This window comes from Pan troglodytes, chromosome 2 (assembly GCF_028858775.2).
Source record: "Pan troglodytes isolate AG18354 chromosome 2, NHGRI_mPanTro3-v2.0_pri, whole genome shotgun sequence".
Taxonomy (NCBI): Eukaryota; Metazoa; Chordata; class Mammalia; order Primates; family Hominidae; genus Pan; species Pan troglodytes.
This window is the reverse complement of record NC_086015.1, coordinates 156447281-156464398: the sequence shown is the minus strand read 5'-3', so window position 1 is coordinate 156464398 and position 17118 is coordinate 156447281.

Genomic DNA, 17118 nt, shown 5'->3' with positions numbered 1-17118 from the left:
CCCCAGCCTGGAGTGCAATGGCATGATCTTGGCTCACTGCAACCTCTGCCTTCCAGGTTCAAGCAATTCTGCCACCTCAGCCTCCCAAGTAGCTGGGACTACAGGTGCGCATCACCATGCCTGGCTGATCTTTGTATTTTTTAGTAGAGACAGGGTTTCACCATGTTGACCAAGCTGTCTGGAACTCCTGACCTCAAGTGATCCACCCACCTCAGCCTCCCAAAGTGCTGGGATTATAGGCCAGCACTTTGGGAGGCTGAGCCACCACGACCAGCTGTTTCTTTACTTTTTAATAATCACCACTCTTAACTAGTGTGAGATGGTATTTCATTGTGATTTTGATTTGTATTTCTGTAATGATCAGTGATGTTGAGCTTTTTCTCATATGTTTGTTGGCTGCATAAATGTTTTCTTTTGAGAAGTGTCTCTTCATGTCCTTTGCCCACTTTTTGATGAGATTGTTTGTTTTTTTCTTGTAAATTTGTTTAAGTTCCTTGTAGATTCTGGATCTTTTCCAGATGGATAGATGGCAAAAATTTTCTCCCATTCTGTAGGTTGTCTGTTCACTCTAATAATATGGTTTAATTTGCAGTGCAGAAGTTCTTTAGTTTACTTAGATCCCATTTGTCAATTTTTGCTTTTGTTGCAATTGCTTTTGACATTTTTGTCATGAAGTCTTTGCCTGTGCCTATGTGCTGAATGGTATTGCCATATTTTCTTCTAGGGTTTTTATAGTTTTGGGTTTTACATTTAAGTCTTTAATTTATCTTGTGTTAATTTTTGTATAAAGTTTAAGGAAGGGGTCTAGTTTCAATTTTTCCACAAATTGTTAGCCAGTTTTCCCAGCACCATTTATTAAATCCTTTCTCCATTGCTTGTTTTTGTCAGGTTTGTTGGAAGATCACGTGGTTGTAGATGTGTGGTCTGAGATCTCCATTGTGTTCCATTGGTCTATGTGTCTGTTTTTGTACCAGTATCTATGGAGAATTTCTAAAACTCATACCTCTAGTTCTAATTTTGCTTCTGAGTGCTAAGCCTACAATTCCAACAGCATCTCATGACTGCCCAACCATCATCCTAATCTGCCTTTCTAGAATATTACTCTCTTCCCATCTCTCTTATTTCTCACCTTTGACTCCCCACACTGCAACCTTTGTAAATTAGATATGTGGCCCCAGACATTCTGGTTAGAAACCACAAAGTCACCTTTGAGTCCTCATTTTCCACCCACTTGAAGCTGTCTCCATTTCTGTAACCCAAGAATCATGTGTGATCTATTACTTTGTTTTTGTTTGTTTGTTTGTTTTTGTGATGGAGTCGACCAGGCTGGAGTGCAGTGGCATGATCTCGACTCACTGCAACCTCTGCCTCCCGGGTTCAAGCAGTGCTCCTGCCTCAGCCCCCCAAGTAGCTGGGACTACAGGCGCATGCCACCACGTCTGGCTAATTTTTGTATTTTTAGTAGAGACAGGGTTTCACCATATGAACCAGGCTGGTTTAGAACTCTTGACCTTGTGATCTGCCCGCCTCGGCCTCCCAAAGTGCTGGGATTACAGGTGTAAGCCACCGTGCCCAGCCAATCCATTACTTTGGAAGGCTAGGATCAGGTTCCCAGACTTGGCAGGGTCCCTTTTAACCCACAGCCAGAGCTCCATCTTCAGACTCAACTCTACCTACTAGTCGAAAAGATTGAAGGCACTTTTTAGCCCACGTTATGGAGCACAGAACATGGAAATCTTACTACTAGTCCAGCTGATACCCAAGATCTGGTCTCTTCCTTTTTGAATAACCAAAGGTTTGCCTAGCATCTTAATATATTCAAAACTGGAACTTTCTATCCGAACCCCAGCCCAGTGGCTAGAGTTCTGGTAACTCTTCACAGATGTCCCTGAGGTCTAAAATTCCAACTCCTGATCTGGATTACCCATCATGGCATTTGACCACTACTAGGAAACTACTATTCTGTCACATCAGGGACTCATACCAGCATGCTTGTCTAATTTAGTGCCCACTGTCCATCTTTTTTTTTTAATGCTCAAATATATGTAACAATTCACAGCATATTTATATCTATCTTCTTATTTAATCCTAAGAGCTTCAAAGAAAGCCAGGAATCCAAGAGGTTAAATAACTCACATCAGCTTGTGTAAGTAGCATTTGTAGCACTAACATTTAATTCTAGTCCTCCTCACTCCAAATCCAATGCTCTTTTTCACTTCACAACAAGGCATGCTCCTGTTTTCTTGGAATCCACTAGTCAGGCAGAACTTCCTTTTAGCCTATGTTAACCCCATGGGGCCCTCCAGCTCAAGATCCCTATTTCTCTGTATCTTCCCTGCAATGCTGTAGATAATTGACCCATATGCCCTCATATCCAAAGATTTGACAGATGACTGCTTTTCAACTGACCTTAAGTGTAGTCTTAAGACTAACAATTCCCCTTCTCAAAAGGCTGAAAATGGCTTAAGAAGTTGCATAACAACACATACAATTCCATTAGCAAGTATGCAAGTTTCCGAGTACAACGTAAACATAATATGATGAAGACAAACATATTTTCAGAGAAATTTTTAAGGATGATATAATGAGATTCCATGTACTAGCAATGTAAGCTGTAATTTCAAGAGGAAAGAGGATACAGATATTGACTTATTTGAATAAATAACTACCTGAGACTAATTTCTCCCCTGAATTTTTTGTCCACTTTTCCATTTCAAGATGGTGAATGTTAATCTCTTGTTAATCTTCTCTTCCATACTTAATACTAGAAGACAGCATGGCTGTTTTGTGCATTACCATTTTCTGCTCTGGCTTGTAAGAGGCTGGACATGTGGAGAAAGCTCAGGGGTGAAAATCATGGTATCTGAAGTAAGACTATCCGGGTGGGAATGATGGTCCCACTGCTACTAGCTGTGACCTTGAGTGAGGTACTTAACCTCCCTATATTTTATTTTCTTCACTGTAAAGTGAAGCTATTAATAGTAGACTTGTCTTACAGTGTTTTTGGAAGGATTAAATAATTTATATAAGCAAAAAGCCTAGAATAGAACTTTCCTGTAGAACTTGCTGTTTAACTGTTGGACAGGGATGAGGATGTAGCACACTCAAAGCCCTGGGGAAATCATTACTACTGAATACTCAGAGGAAATTCAAAATGAAGACTTCAGAAATCTCACTCTATTAGTTGCCATGGAACATCTCTATTTTCCTTCCCCCATACAACAAATGTAAATCATTAGTTTTTATATGAGATAATTTTTTCAACCTAATAAAGACATATGAACCTTAGAGTGTTAGTTAGAAGATATTGGCCCAGCATGGTGGCTTACACCTGTAATCCCAGCACTTTGGGAGGCCGAGATGGGCGGATCACGAGGTCAGGAGATCGAGACCATCCTGGCTAACACGGTGAAACCCCTTCTCTACTAAAAATACAAAAAATTAGCCAGGCGTGGTGGCAGGCACCTGTAGACCCAGGTACTCGGGAGGCTGGGGCAAGAGAATGGCATGAACCCGGCAGGTGGAGCTTGCAGTGAGCCGAGATCGCACCACTGCACTGCAGCCTGGGCGACAGAGCGAGACTCCGTCCCAAACAAAAAAAAAAAAAAGAGAAGAAGATATCAGTGCTTACTTAGATACAGAGCAAGTAAACAAGGTTGCAGAATAACTAGTTGGTCATTAAGAAAAATGTTGACAATGGGCATAGGGTCAGAGCAGCCTACCAAACATAATTTCTTGAGAAAGATGAGGTGATGGTCTATTATAATTTGTCTTCTATAATTTGTGACCTATATACAATTGTTAACAAATTAAAGATCTGTGATGAATTATACCTTCCTGTGTTTTCACTGTATATTCTTAACACTTAAAGTATGAGTTGGCCGGACGTGGTGGCTCACCCCTGTAATCCCAGCACTTTGGGAGACTGAGGCAGGCAGATCATGAGGCCAGAAGATCGAGACCATCCTGGCTAACACAGTGAAACCCCGTCTCTACTAAAAATACAAAAGAAAATCAGCCGGGCGTGGTGGCAGGCGCCTGTAGTCCCAGCTACTCGGGAGGCTGAGGCAGGAGAATGGCATGAACCCAGGAGGCAGAGCTTGCAGTGAGCCAAAATCTCGCCACTGCACTCCAGCCTGGGCGACAGAGTGAGACTCCGTCTCAATAAAATAAAATAAAATAAAGCTGACAAATTATATTATCATGTAAATATATAGGTACTTTGTTAAGAAAGAGCTAAAAAAAATTCATCTATGTTTTTAGGTATAGGGGAATCTACGGTTTTTTGTAATATTCCTTAGATATTCACTTTAAAATATTGTGACTGAAAGTGAGTTTGTCACTTTTGAAAATGCTATATAGAGTTACAAGGGAAGCAACCACCTTATAAATAAAGACTATTCATCAAAATGTATTGAAATTTCACTATCTTAATGAATTAGTCTTCCACATGATCTTGACCTACAGAACATCGCAATACATCATTACCATACGCAGTGCTCTAAAAAGACCACGTAAATACTGGAAAAGGCCGACTTAACTGTGTGTGGGTTTTTTTGCTGTTGGTTTTTTTTTTTTTTTTTTTGGACTTTTAAAAGCAGAATTAAGTATCTGATAGCAAGAATCCTATTCTGATAAACTTTTTTTTTTAATCTAAATACCTGCCTTTCTTCTGATCTCCATTGAGTCCACCAGCCCTGAAGACAGCAGCTGTACCATCTGATAGAAGATAAATTTTTGTGCCTGTTTTCCACCCTCATTGAAGAAAACCTTTGAATTTGTAACTTGGGTAGAAGATACTTATCGCACAATCTTCACTTGCCAGGAATTCAGAAAGTGGGCCATGGCAGCCACCCCTGGAATCTGACCTCTCTGGTTTTATTTGTTTAAAAACAAAAAAATCAGCAGCACAGAATACTTAACTGCATTTTAGTGCACTTAACCAGAAATATCCTGCAATACCTTCTGCAAGAATGTATTTAAACTATGTGGCAGGTCTGCTGAAGAAAAGCTATTTAAATGTTACTGATCATGCCCAGATCCCATTACAGTTCTAATTGCATTCAGGCTCTGTATTGTTTTAAAATCCCTATGTGTTAACACAGTTTCTAAGCCAACATGACACAAAGTAGATTTTGCTTTTGAGAAGTCAATTCAAGGGGGACCCAAGACAGAATCTAAAGTTAAACTTGACATTCTTAATCAAAAGTGTTCCCCCAAGTTTTTAAAATTCACTTCATATCACAAGAAATGTTTTCCACAAAAATTATTAGTTTAATAGCCGCTAGCATTCATTTCCTTTAAAAAGAGACAGAGAAAAAGAAAGCTTTCATTTTCATACCTCAAAGACCTGCAAATCCCAAATTTTAGAGTGTTTTATCCTCAGTTAGGTAACCTTATTGAGTGGGGAATTATTTCCAGTAATTATTCTTCTCCAAATTTTGCTCTTTTGCCTTCCTCTCCGTCTTTTCCCCATTCACCATATCTGAGCTCCCTTGGCTTGAAAGATCAAACTAATCTACTAATAAGTAAAACCATATCAGAGGAGTCACAAGAAATATGATTAAACAGGGATCTTTCTAAGAAAGATGATTCAAAAAGGATCTTTCTAAACTTGATGCTTCTCCTCTGTGCTAGTTTGTCCACCTATTTTCTCAGATCTAAATGTCCCCATACTGGTGGTCCATGAGTCATTCATGTTTATCCTGGTGACCACCTACGTTTAGTAGTTCCTTTTTTTCCAGCATCTCAAAATCCTTGGTCTTCTTCTTCTATTAATATTCACCCAAATTTTACTGAGAACCAAGCATAATGCAAAATGTTGAAGGCTGCATAAATACAGAAATGATATACAAAGAGACTGGAATATAAATAATTCAGGGAAGGAAGTGGGAATATTTCATGAAGGCAAGGACCACATCTGGTTTTCTATTTGGCATCATAGGGGTGCTAGTTTCCAAGTTAAGAACACCTGGTTTAGACCCATTTTGTCTTATTTTATTATTTTATTATTTTATTTTTTTGAGACAGTCTCACTCTGTCACCCAGGCTGGAGTACAGTGTCACGATCTCAGCTCACTGCAGCCTCCACCTCCCAGGTTCAAGCGATTCTTCTGCCTCAACCTCCCAATTAGCTGGGGTTACAGGCATGCACCACCACGTCGACTAATTTTTTGTATTTTTGGTAGAGACGGAGTTTTGCCATGTTGGCCAGGCTGGTCTTGAACTCCTGACCTCAGGCAATTCACCCAACTCAGCCTCCCAAAGTGCTAAGATTACAGGCATGAGCCACCATGCCCAGCCCCCCACTTTAAAATTAGTTTGTAATTCCTGTAATGGAAAGATGAAATAAGTCCATGATGTCTTACTTAATAAACTGAAATAAAACCAGGTTTGGAAAGTTGCTGTAATCCATAGATAATCAAATCTCTACTTCTCAATTTCAAAAGTTTCTGACAAAATCAAAATGACAATAGAAATAAAACTACTTTGCAAACCAGAAAAAAATTAATTAATTAACAAGTGAATAACCATTTAAAAATACCAAATGAGAAATATCCTTTCTGTTGCTTGTAGTTTTATCTTTGCCTTGAAAATTAGATTGATAGGGTTTAATGGGTTGAGAGGTTTCCAAGGAGAAATCAGAGAACTTTAAAAATTTTATCTTCTTGACAGGGCCTTCATTTGAATCACTAGCACTTACTTTGGTATAAAAGCTGTTTCTGGGCTGGGCACAGTGGCTCACACCTGTAATCCCAACACTTTGGGACACCGAGGCGAGGGGGATCACCTGATGTCAGGAGTTTGAGACCAGCCAGGCCAACATAGTAAAACCCCATCTCTACTAAAAATACAAAAATTAGCCGGGTGTGGTGGCGAGCACCTGTAATCCCAGCTACTCAGGAGGCTGAGAGGAGCATCGCTTGAATCCAGGAGGCAGAGGTTGCAGTGAGCCAAGATTGCGCCACTGCATTCCTGGGTGACAGAACAAGACTCCATCTCACAAAAAAAAAAAAAAAAAAAAAAAAAAAAAGCTGTTTCCCTATCTCTCTAACACCTTTGCCTTTGATGAAATTATTTAATTCTAAGTGACATATTTTAGAGTCCATGTCAGTGTCATTTAAAAATTTCTCTGCTACTCAGATAAAGAAACGTGGTAGAACCAAGTACCAACTTTCAAACAACTCACAATTGACTTGTAGTTCAACTGGCAGTTTTTCTTGTCCCCACTTCCCTTCTCAAATCTAAAGCCTTACCCATGGTGGCCTTAAGAACACTGAATATGACATTGAGCTTGAAAGAAATCAGACCCATGAAACATGGGACCTTTTGGGAAGCTGACCCTGAAGAGAGATGGGGTTGAGAGAAGGAGAACAGCCTCCCTGCTCTGGGCATGGCCCCTTCTGCCCCAAAGCAGCATCTGTTTTTTTGTTTTTTTCTGCCCAAATCCCTTCACTTCCTTTTACTACAGCTTAAAGCTCTGTCAGTTAGAAGGTCACTTGAATTAACAAATCTATGCTTCTAAAAGTGAAAATACCTCTGGGTGGATTCAATGTAGTATCTTTTATAGGAATATACTATGTTGCTGACTCTGTGCTACGCCCTGTGCTAAGTAGAGGAGGAAGATGTTAATGAAGATGAAGAAGACACAATGTGTGTCCACCTGAAACCAGAAGCTGGTAAGAAAGAATGACATGAAACGTGACATGAAAATGTGTAATATGGCATACATAATTTTTTAAATGTTACTATGTTTTTAAAAAGTGATCTTTTGGGGATATTAGCAAAGGTTTCACTGTGAATGTGACTTTAAAGTGGACCTTGGAGAGTCAACTAAAGTTCCACCGTCAAACTGTTCTATACAAAGACAGTGGCATGCACAAGGCAAACAGACAGGAAAGAGCCCTGCATGGTAAGGAAGAAACATTTGGTCTGGCCACAGGATGTGTAGTAAACATGGAGAGTCACAGAGCTAATAAAGATCAAGGATCTGGTGGGTATATGACAGCCAGATTGTCAAAGACCTAATGTGCTCTGTTTAAGATATTAAGCTGCATCTTTTAGTCGAAGGACAGGTGTGAAAATGCTGGCACTGGGGTGAGAGGTCTAGATCTGCATTTTCAAAAGATAATTCTGGTAGCAGCATTTCTTAGTGAATCACATTTGCTTTTTTAAAAGAACTAGCTAGAAAGTTATATTCAAAAAGTGGGAAATAAGGGAAGGAAAGATTAGAAATATTAGATCAGGGGATACTTTGGGGTAGAGTAGTCCTGCAAGGGATGCTATAAAGGGGATTGAGAGCAAAACGGGAGTGCAGGGTTCATGAGGGAGATAAACTAGGAGGCAAGAGGTGATATTAGTAAATTTGAAGTTAAACATGTATTGCTTTAAAGCGGAGTTGGCAAACTATGCCCCATACATAGTTTTTGTACAGCACATGAGCTAAGAATGTTTCTGTATTTTTTTTTTTTTTTTCTTGAAACAGAGTCTCACTCTGTCACCCAGGCTGGAGTGCACTGGTGCCATCTTGACCTGCTGCAACATCTGCTTCCCGGGTTCAAGTGATTCTTGTGCCTCAGCCTCCCAGGCAGCTGGGACTACAAACACACACCACCACACCCAGCTAATTTTTTTGTATTTTTAATAGAGACAGGATTTCACCATGTTGGCCAGGCTGGTCTCAAACTCCTGGCCTCCAGTGATCTGCCTGCCTCTGTCTCCCAAAGTGTTGGAATTACAGGCATGAGCTACCGCACCCAGCCTGTTTCTGCACTTTTAAGTGTTTGGAAAAAAAAATCCAAAGAATAATACTAGTGGAACATGACAATAATATAAAATTCAAATTTCAGTGTCCATAAATAAAGTTTTATTCTAACTCAGCCATGTTCATCTGATTATGCATCATCTCTAGCAGAGCTGAATTCTTGTGACAGGGATTGTAGGGCTTGAAAAGCCTAATAAAACATTTACTATCTGGCCCTTTGTTGAAACGTTTGCAGGAATATTCAAAGAAACCTATGAGTCTAGAAACAGGAAAGCCGAGATCTTGCCACTGCACTCCAGCCTGGGCAACAGAGCAAGACTCCGTCTCAAAAAAAAAAAAAAACAAAACACAGCAGCCTTTTTGTACATTATGGACCTGCATGGAGTGACTAAAGACATGGAGGAATTTTCATTCATGTGGTTGAGGCTAAGTCAATGTGACTTGGCCGTGTTAGGGCTCAAAAGATGACCAAGGCTTGGAAACATGCCATTAAGATTTCCTGATTACTACACAGTGACTACCTCAGATGATTGTTGGAAAGCTAGTGAATGGGGCAGACAGGATGTAACACTAGAGATTAGTTTTATGAATTGGAATTTATCACTGACTTCCAATTATGTCTGGAAGAAAAGATCAGGGTGGGGAATTCAAGAGGGTGTAGATTAATTCATAGGACTTAAACTAAAATGTATTTATTGATAAACTCATATAGAACCACTTTGTAAAAGCATTTCTACTTTTTCATGCTTAAAGCATTATACTAAATGCTATATACAATTTTTTCTTCATCCATTTCAGAAACAGTGCTTATGAAGTACCAGGTTCTATATCAGGTCCTGGGGATACAAAAATCGATAAGACATGGTCCCTTTCCTTAAATAATGCACTCTTACAGAGAGGAAACCATGTAAGCAAACCAAAAAATAAAAATAAAGAGGCAATAAGGAATTCATAGGAAAAAATGAAAATATTGGTTAGTTCAGTTATGAAACAAAGGGAGTGGGTCATTTCAACATAAATGTGTTAATATTTATAAAGCATCTGGAACTTCCTTCCAGAAGGGCTCTAAATGAATGCAACATCATCAAAGACTAAGCAAATCTCCATTTTTAATTCCAGATACAAAAGAAAAGACTTAGATGGTACATTTTGGCCATTGATCCTAAAGTTGCAAAGGCAATTGTTATTCAGGATAAGCTACCGCATGCCAATGGTCAGATTCTTGACTTAGTTAAGTTTATATATCGCCAGAGGTTAACACCATGCAATAGAAACAAAAAAGATCCAATATGTGTTTATCAAATACATGAAATGTCACAACATTTTTTGAGCCCAAATTTTGATTGTGTGGATAATATAACTCTGAAACTGGTTTTAGGAAATTCTATCTCATAGTCAAAGGGTGTTATTTTGGCTACATTAAGTCACAAAACAGTATGAGGCAGGAAGCTTGCCCCAGTAGTTATTAACCCTCTGTATTGAGCAGAACGAAAGAAGGGAAGTTCCTAAACCTTATCCATTATTTGAATTTATTACTCTTCACTGCCCTAATAAGCATAATGGAACTTTCTGAGACTCTTGGCCTTGTGAAAAAAACTGCTTTAAAATATTTAACACGAGCGTTATGTATTCTTTGTAAAATGGAACTAACAATAACAATAGTAATAATAATAAATTCTACATAATAGGTGCAATGTAATACAATGTAATAATGGTATATACAATAAGAAGATTAAGTGTGTAATTTTTTAAAGCACTTACAGTCTCTAAGACAATGATTGTTTTGGGTGTGTTAATTGTATTGTTACTGTTATCCACACTTACTGGGAAGGACAGTCGTGCAAATAAGCCAAAACTTTTTATTCTGAACTTTGAAATTAGTTGCATAAACATTCATTTCACAATAGATTTTCTTTCCTCTAATAAAATTTGCTCTTGTTGGCTTTGTTTTTTGTTTACTCATTCATTCATAAATGTGTTCAATAAAAACCATTCATTCAAGCAAACATTTAGTAGTTTAATCAATGCTATCTTCCCCTATTTTGTGGGGGTGGGGTGGACTGAAAATCCAAATATATCTTAGTCCCTGCTTTCAAGGAGATCAGTCTATTTGGGGAGTCAAATAAACAAATCAAGCATTAAGGTGTCTGCCACGATACAGGTATGTTCATGTGCAGTGGGATAGAGTTTCCAGTCCACAATTCAATCAATGCTTAGAAAAGCTTCCCTTAAAGAGATGATGATGGACATAATTTTGAGAAATTAATACCATTTGGCTAGGTAAGGGAGGTGGGAGCCAGAATCATTTTGGGCAGAAGAACTATGGGAAAACATGACATAAAAAAAAAAAAAAAAAAAAAACATGAACTTTTTTTTGTGTTCGTTTGGCTGAAACAAAGGAAACATGTTGGGTGGCCTAGCTGGCTTCTTCAAAATCAGATGAAGTGCTAAGGGTTCAAGTGCAAACTGTTTATTGATGAGGTGATCCCAGGAAACACTGGCAGGCGTCTGGAAAAGTAAGCTGGGAAAGGAAAGGCAGCCAACAAAAGGTATTTTATTAAGCCTCTTAAGCCTATGAGTGGCCAAGCACAGTAGCTCACGCCTGTAATCCTAGCTCTTCGGGAGGCCGAGGCAGGTGAATCTCCTGAAGTCAGGAGTTCAAGACCAGCCTGGCCAACATGGTGAAACCCTGTCTCTACTAAAAATACAAAAATTAGCTGGGCGTGGTGGCAAACCCCTGTAATCCCAGCTACTCAGGAGGCTGAGGCAGGAGAATTGCCTTGAATCTGCGAGGCGGAGGTTGCAGTGAGCCGAGATTGTGCCACTGCAGTCCAGCCTGGGTGACACAGCGAGCCTCAAAAAAAAAAAAAAAAAAAAAAAAAAAAAAAGGACTATGAGTAAGTGGAAATTATCTACACGGGAAAGTTCTAGGAGCTGATGCGGAACACAGGCCTCACAGTTGTTTAAGCCAAGTGTGAGAGAGTCGGAGCAGTTACGTGCCACGTAACTTTCGGTGTGCCACATAACCACTTTGGGTCACTGATGTACCACATACATGATGGTGGTCCTAAAAGATTATAATAAAGCTGAAAAATTCCTATCACCTAGTGACATCATAGCTGTTGTAACCAGTGTAGTACAATGCATTATTCAAGTATTTGTGGTGGTGCTGATGTAAGCAAATCTGCTCTGCTGCCAGTCATATAAAAGTATAATACATACAATTATGTACACAATGTTTGATAATATAATAAATGTTACTGGTTTATGTATTTAATATATTATACTTTACTATACTTTTTGTTGTTATTTTAGAGTGTACGCTTCTACTTATAAAAAAAAAAGTTACCTATAAAACAGCCTCAGGCAGGTCCTTCCAGAGGTATTCCAGGAGAAGGCATTGTTATCATAGGAGATGACAGCTCCATGCACGTCATTGTCCCTGAAGACCTTCCAGTGGGACAAGATGTGGCGGTGGAGTACAGTGATATTGATGGTCCTGACCTCGTGTAGGCCTAGGCTAATGTGTGTGTTTTCGTCTACATTTTTAACATAAAACTTTTTTAAGTAAAAAAAATTAAATAGGAAAAAGCTTATAGAATAAGGATATAAAGAAATAAAATATTTTTATACAGCTCTAACAATGTGCTTGTGTTTTAAGCTGTTATTACAAATGAGCCTAAAAGTTTAAAAAATTAAAAAGTGTATAAAGTAATAAATAAAGATACAGTCAGCTAAGGTTTTTTACTGAAGAAAAAATTTTTTTGTAAATGTAATGTAGCCTAAGTGTATAGTACTCATAAAGTCCACAGTAGTGCACAGTAATGCCTTAGGCCTTCACGTTCACTCACCACTCACTCACTGACTCACCCAAAGCAACTTCCAGTTCTGCAAGCTCCATTAATGGTAAGTGCCATGTACAGGTATGCCGTTTTTTATCTTTTATAGTATTTTACTGTACCTCTTCTATGTTTAGATACACAAATACTACTGTGTTACAAATGCCTACAATAATCAGTAAAGTAACATGCTGTACAGATTTGTAAACCAGGAGCAATAGGCTGTAACATGTAGCCTAGATGTGTAGTAGGCCATACCATCTAGGTTTGTGAGAGTACACTCTACGATGTGTGCATGATGACAACTTCGCCCAACAACACATTTCTCAGAACGTATCCCCCTCTTTAAGCAATGCATGACTATACTTATTTATGCACCAACTTTTTTCATTCATTGGTTAAGGAGTGCTGGGGGAGAAAGACTTCAGGCAGTTGAAAGTCAGTTTCACTACAAAGGTAAGATCCTAGAATGAGGGTGGCTGGGGGAGACTTTGAGAGCATCAACAGTACTTGCCGCATTGAGCACACCTAGAAGCTAGACTCTGATGGGAAGGAGTAGATAATGAAGAGGTTTTTCTGTTAAGTAAAGAAACTTGAATTTTATCTTAGGTATTACAGAGAGCTTTTGAAATGTTTTTCAAAGGGATAAGAAAAACAGGTTTGGTTTTGTAAGGTCTACTCCTGCTATCTCTTTGGAAGATGGATTAGAAGGGGCTAGACTAGGGTAGGCAGCTCTAATTTAGAAGCTGCTGAAGTTCTCCTGACAAAAAATCATGTGGGTCTGAAATACAGCTTTGCATTCTGTGTGGAAGGAGAAAGAGAGAAGTCACAGGATATTTCATATTTCTGCCTTGGGAAACTAGGAATAAGGCAGAACTGTTCAGACAGATTGAGAGTTCAAGAGGAGGAAACAGGTTTCAAGGGAAAGATCCATGAGATAAGACTGGAAATTCTGATTGTGCAGCCTGCTGTATAAGTCCAGTGATATGGTTTAGATATGTGCTCCCACCAAATCTTATGTTGAAATGTGATCCCCAGTGTTGGAGGTAGAGTCTAGTGGCAGGGGTTGAATCATGGGGGTGGATTCCTCATGAATGGCTTAGTACCATCCCCTTGGTGATCAGTGAGTTCTCGCTCTGTTAGTTCACATGAGATCTGGTCACTGAAAAGAGGCTGAGAACTTTGCCTTCTCTCTCTTGCTCCCTCTCTTGCTATGTGACACGCTGGCTCCCCTTGACCTTGTGTCATGATTGTAAGCTTCCTGAGGCCTCACCAATAGCTGAGCAGATGCTGGTGCCATACCTGTACCCCCTGCAGAACAGTGAACCAATTAAACCTCTTTTCTTTATAAATTACCCAGTCTCAGGTAGTTCTTTATAGCAACACAAGAACAGACTCACACATCCAGAACTTGCCAAACATCTCTGATCTGGAGACATATCTCTGAGTATTCTCAGTATAGAAATGGTGGCTGAAGCCATGTGCTAAAGAGGGTCTGGGCTTCTAGAAGATGAAGAAGGAAAGCTGTTAAGAGTCTAATGAGGAAGAAGGCAAGTAAGCAATGACACAATGGAAATATTGGCAAGAAATGCCACAGGGAGAAGTTACCAGGAGAAGCTAGAGAAAACTATCACCAGAGAGTCTTTTGATGTTAAATAAGAAGAATAAGTTGGTACCCATTAGGTGGATAAATGAAGGGATAGAGCATTCTTGGCAAAAGGATAACCTGTGTGAAGACAAAGACATATAAAGGGGCAAAAGATGAGACTTGGGCTAAATTAATATAAAACCAGGCTAAAGGTTGCCTTTTCATTATCTCTGAAGAAAGGCATTCCCTGAGAATAAATGTGAGCTCCCTGATTGCTGGAAACATCTTTATCCCCAGTAGCTAGCACATATTAGGTGTTCAAAAAGTTGGCTGAAGTAATAAGGTCTGTTTAAGTAAATAATGTAAACTAATGTAATATAATATGACATAATATAATTTCAGAGAGAATATTCAACTACTTTAGAGAAAAACTTATAATCACCTAAGTTTATTCACTCAATGATTATTTAATTCAACTACTACCAAATTGTAAGCCCTCATATCTATTTAAGGCAGGAACCATAAAAACACACAGCAGGCAAAAGCAATGTTTACCACATTGTCCTTAGTTAATGAAAACAATAGTCCAAGTAAATAAAAAAGTATCCTTATTCAGTGTTTCTATTTATTTTAACAAGCTCTTCCTACTTAGTCCTTACACCTAATATAGCACCTGCCTCAGAATACTAAGTGTGTAATAAATACTTGTTGACTAACTCTCAGGAATTAGTTGACTTCTGAATAAAATGAGTACTTTTTCCCCCAATGGCTCTAAAGTTTTCTGCATGGAGGTGAGCTTGCTTTTGACTGCACAGAAATCCTCCATTCTTCTTAAAACCGTACTGCTATTTTGCTTTGGAAAACTGCATGGATATAGTTCTACAGAGTTTCCTTTAGTTTTGCTTCCTGGTCAGAATATTGACACATGACCAACTAGGCAAAGCTAGTGCTTTTTAAATGCAATTTGAAATCTGAATAAAGTGACACAGGCACTGAGTATGGTTAGTACTTCCTACTTTTAACATATCTGAAATGACTCTAGTTTTTGTCTTTTCCTAACACTGGTTCTTCGGGGTTTTTTAAAATCTATAATGTATCCCATAAATTGTAATATTTTTTGCTTTAGCTTATCCAGAATTAGGTTCTATTGCTTATAACCAAAGAATTCTAGTGATACATAGTTCTAAGATTTTATGAAACTTAGCAAGAGGAGCAAGAAGAGGAAGAGAAAGTAACAAATAACACAGAAGTATGCTGAGTGGAGAGGAATATTAAAATGAAAAACGCTTTACCCAAAGATGAATTGTATATTCTTAAATTAAATGTGAGTCTATGGGCAGGGATTTCTTATTTAGTGAGTATAATAATCAGTTAGGATGCTTATTTAAATTCAAGAGGAGGAAACAGGTTTAATGTAGATTTCCATGCCCTGCTCCCAGAGGTTCTGATTAGATAGGGCTGTGTATGCCTGGGAATCTGCATAATTAATAAACTTCCCATATTATCCTCAGACCATGCTTTGGGAAACACTGCTTTCAGTCCTGCTATGTACAACAACAACAACAAAATGGCAACTAATCAGATCTATGAGCACAGCAAAATCTGCCTTCTCCCTGCTATTTTGCTAAATAGTGCCAAAGTTCTAGTACAATAACTGTTTTATAAAATGTTCTAGCTTTGCCAATGACGACAGTGACCTATTAAGTGAATCATAAGAGATATTTACATATAAAGAAAAAACAAAGACTAGTTTCAAATTTTTATTTCACTGCGCAAGAGCCAATGAGATTACAAAAGGGAATATTTAGTGTTAGAAAACTAAGACCACCATCTTTATTTTATAATCCAATTTTTGTAATTTAGATAAAAGCCGTTTTCATATGAGTATAATTTTATTCCCTGTTGGTCCTTTGTATACACTTGTGCTCATTCAAAATACCATCATCTGCATGAGATCGCTCTCATAAGGACTGAGAATTCATTATTATAGTTTATCCCTTAAAATGAAAGTGGGGTGTTGTCGAGATATTATGTTACTAGACCAATTCTGCAGGTAAGATTATCTCTAGGACAGATATATATGACATATCATGTAATGTTCACAAACATTTGAAAAATTGAGTTTACTTTTTTAAAAGGTAAGGTAGCACTATTCACAATAGCAAAGACATGGAATCAACCCAAATGGCCACCAATGACAGACTGGATAAAGAAAATGTGGGCCGGGTACAGTGGCTCATGCCTGTAATCCCAACACTTTGGGAGGCCGAGGCGGGCAGATCACGAGGTCAGGAGATCGAGACCATCCTGGCTAACACGGTGAAACCCCGTCTCTACTAAAAATACAAATAATTAGCCGGGTGTGGTGGCACGTGCCTGTAGTCCTAGCTCCTCAGCAGGCTGAGGCAGGAGAATCGCTTGAACCTGGGAGGCGGAGGTTGCAGTGAGCCCAGATCGGGCCACTGCACTCCAGCCTGGGTGACAAAGCGAGACTCCATCTCAATAAAAGAAAAAAAAAAGAAAATGTGGTACACATACACCATGGAATACTATACAGCCATAAAAAGGAATGAGATCATGTTCTTTGCAGGGATATGGATGGACCTGGAAGCTGTTATCCTCAGCAAACTAATGTAGGAACAGAAAACCAAACACTGCACGTTCTCACTTATAAGTAGGAGCCAAACAATGAGAACACATGGACACACGGAGGGGAACAACACACATTGGGGCCTGTTGGGAGATGGCGTTGGGGGAGAGGGAGCATTAAGAAAAATGGCTAATGCATGCCAGGCTTAATGCCTCGGTTGTGGGTTTATAGGTGCAGCAAACCACCATGGCACATGTTTACCTATGTGACAAACCTGCACATCCTGCACATGTACCCCAGAACTTAAAAAAAATGTTTTTTAAAAAGCTAAGGTAAC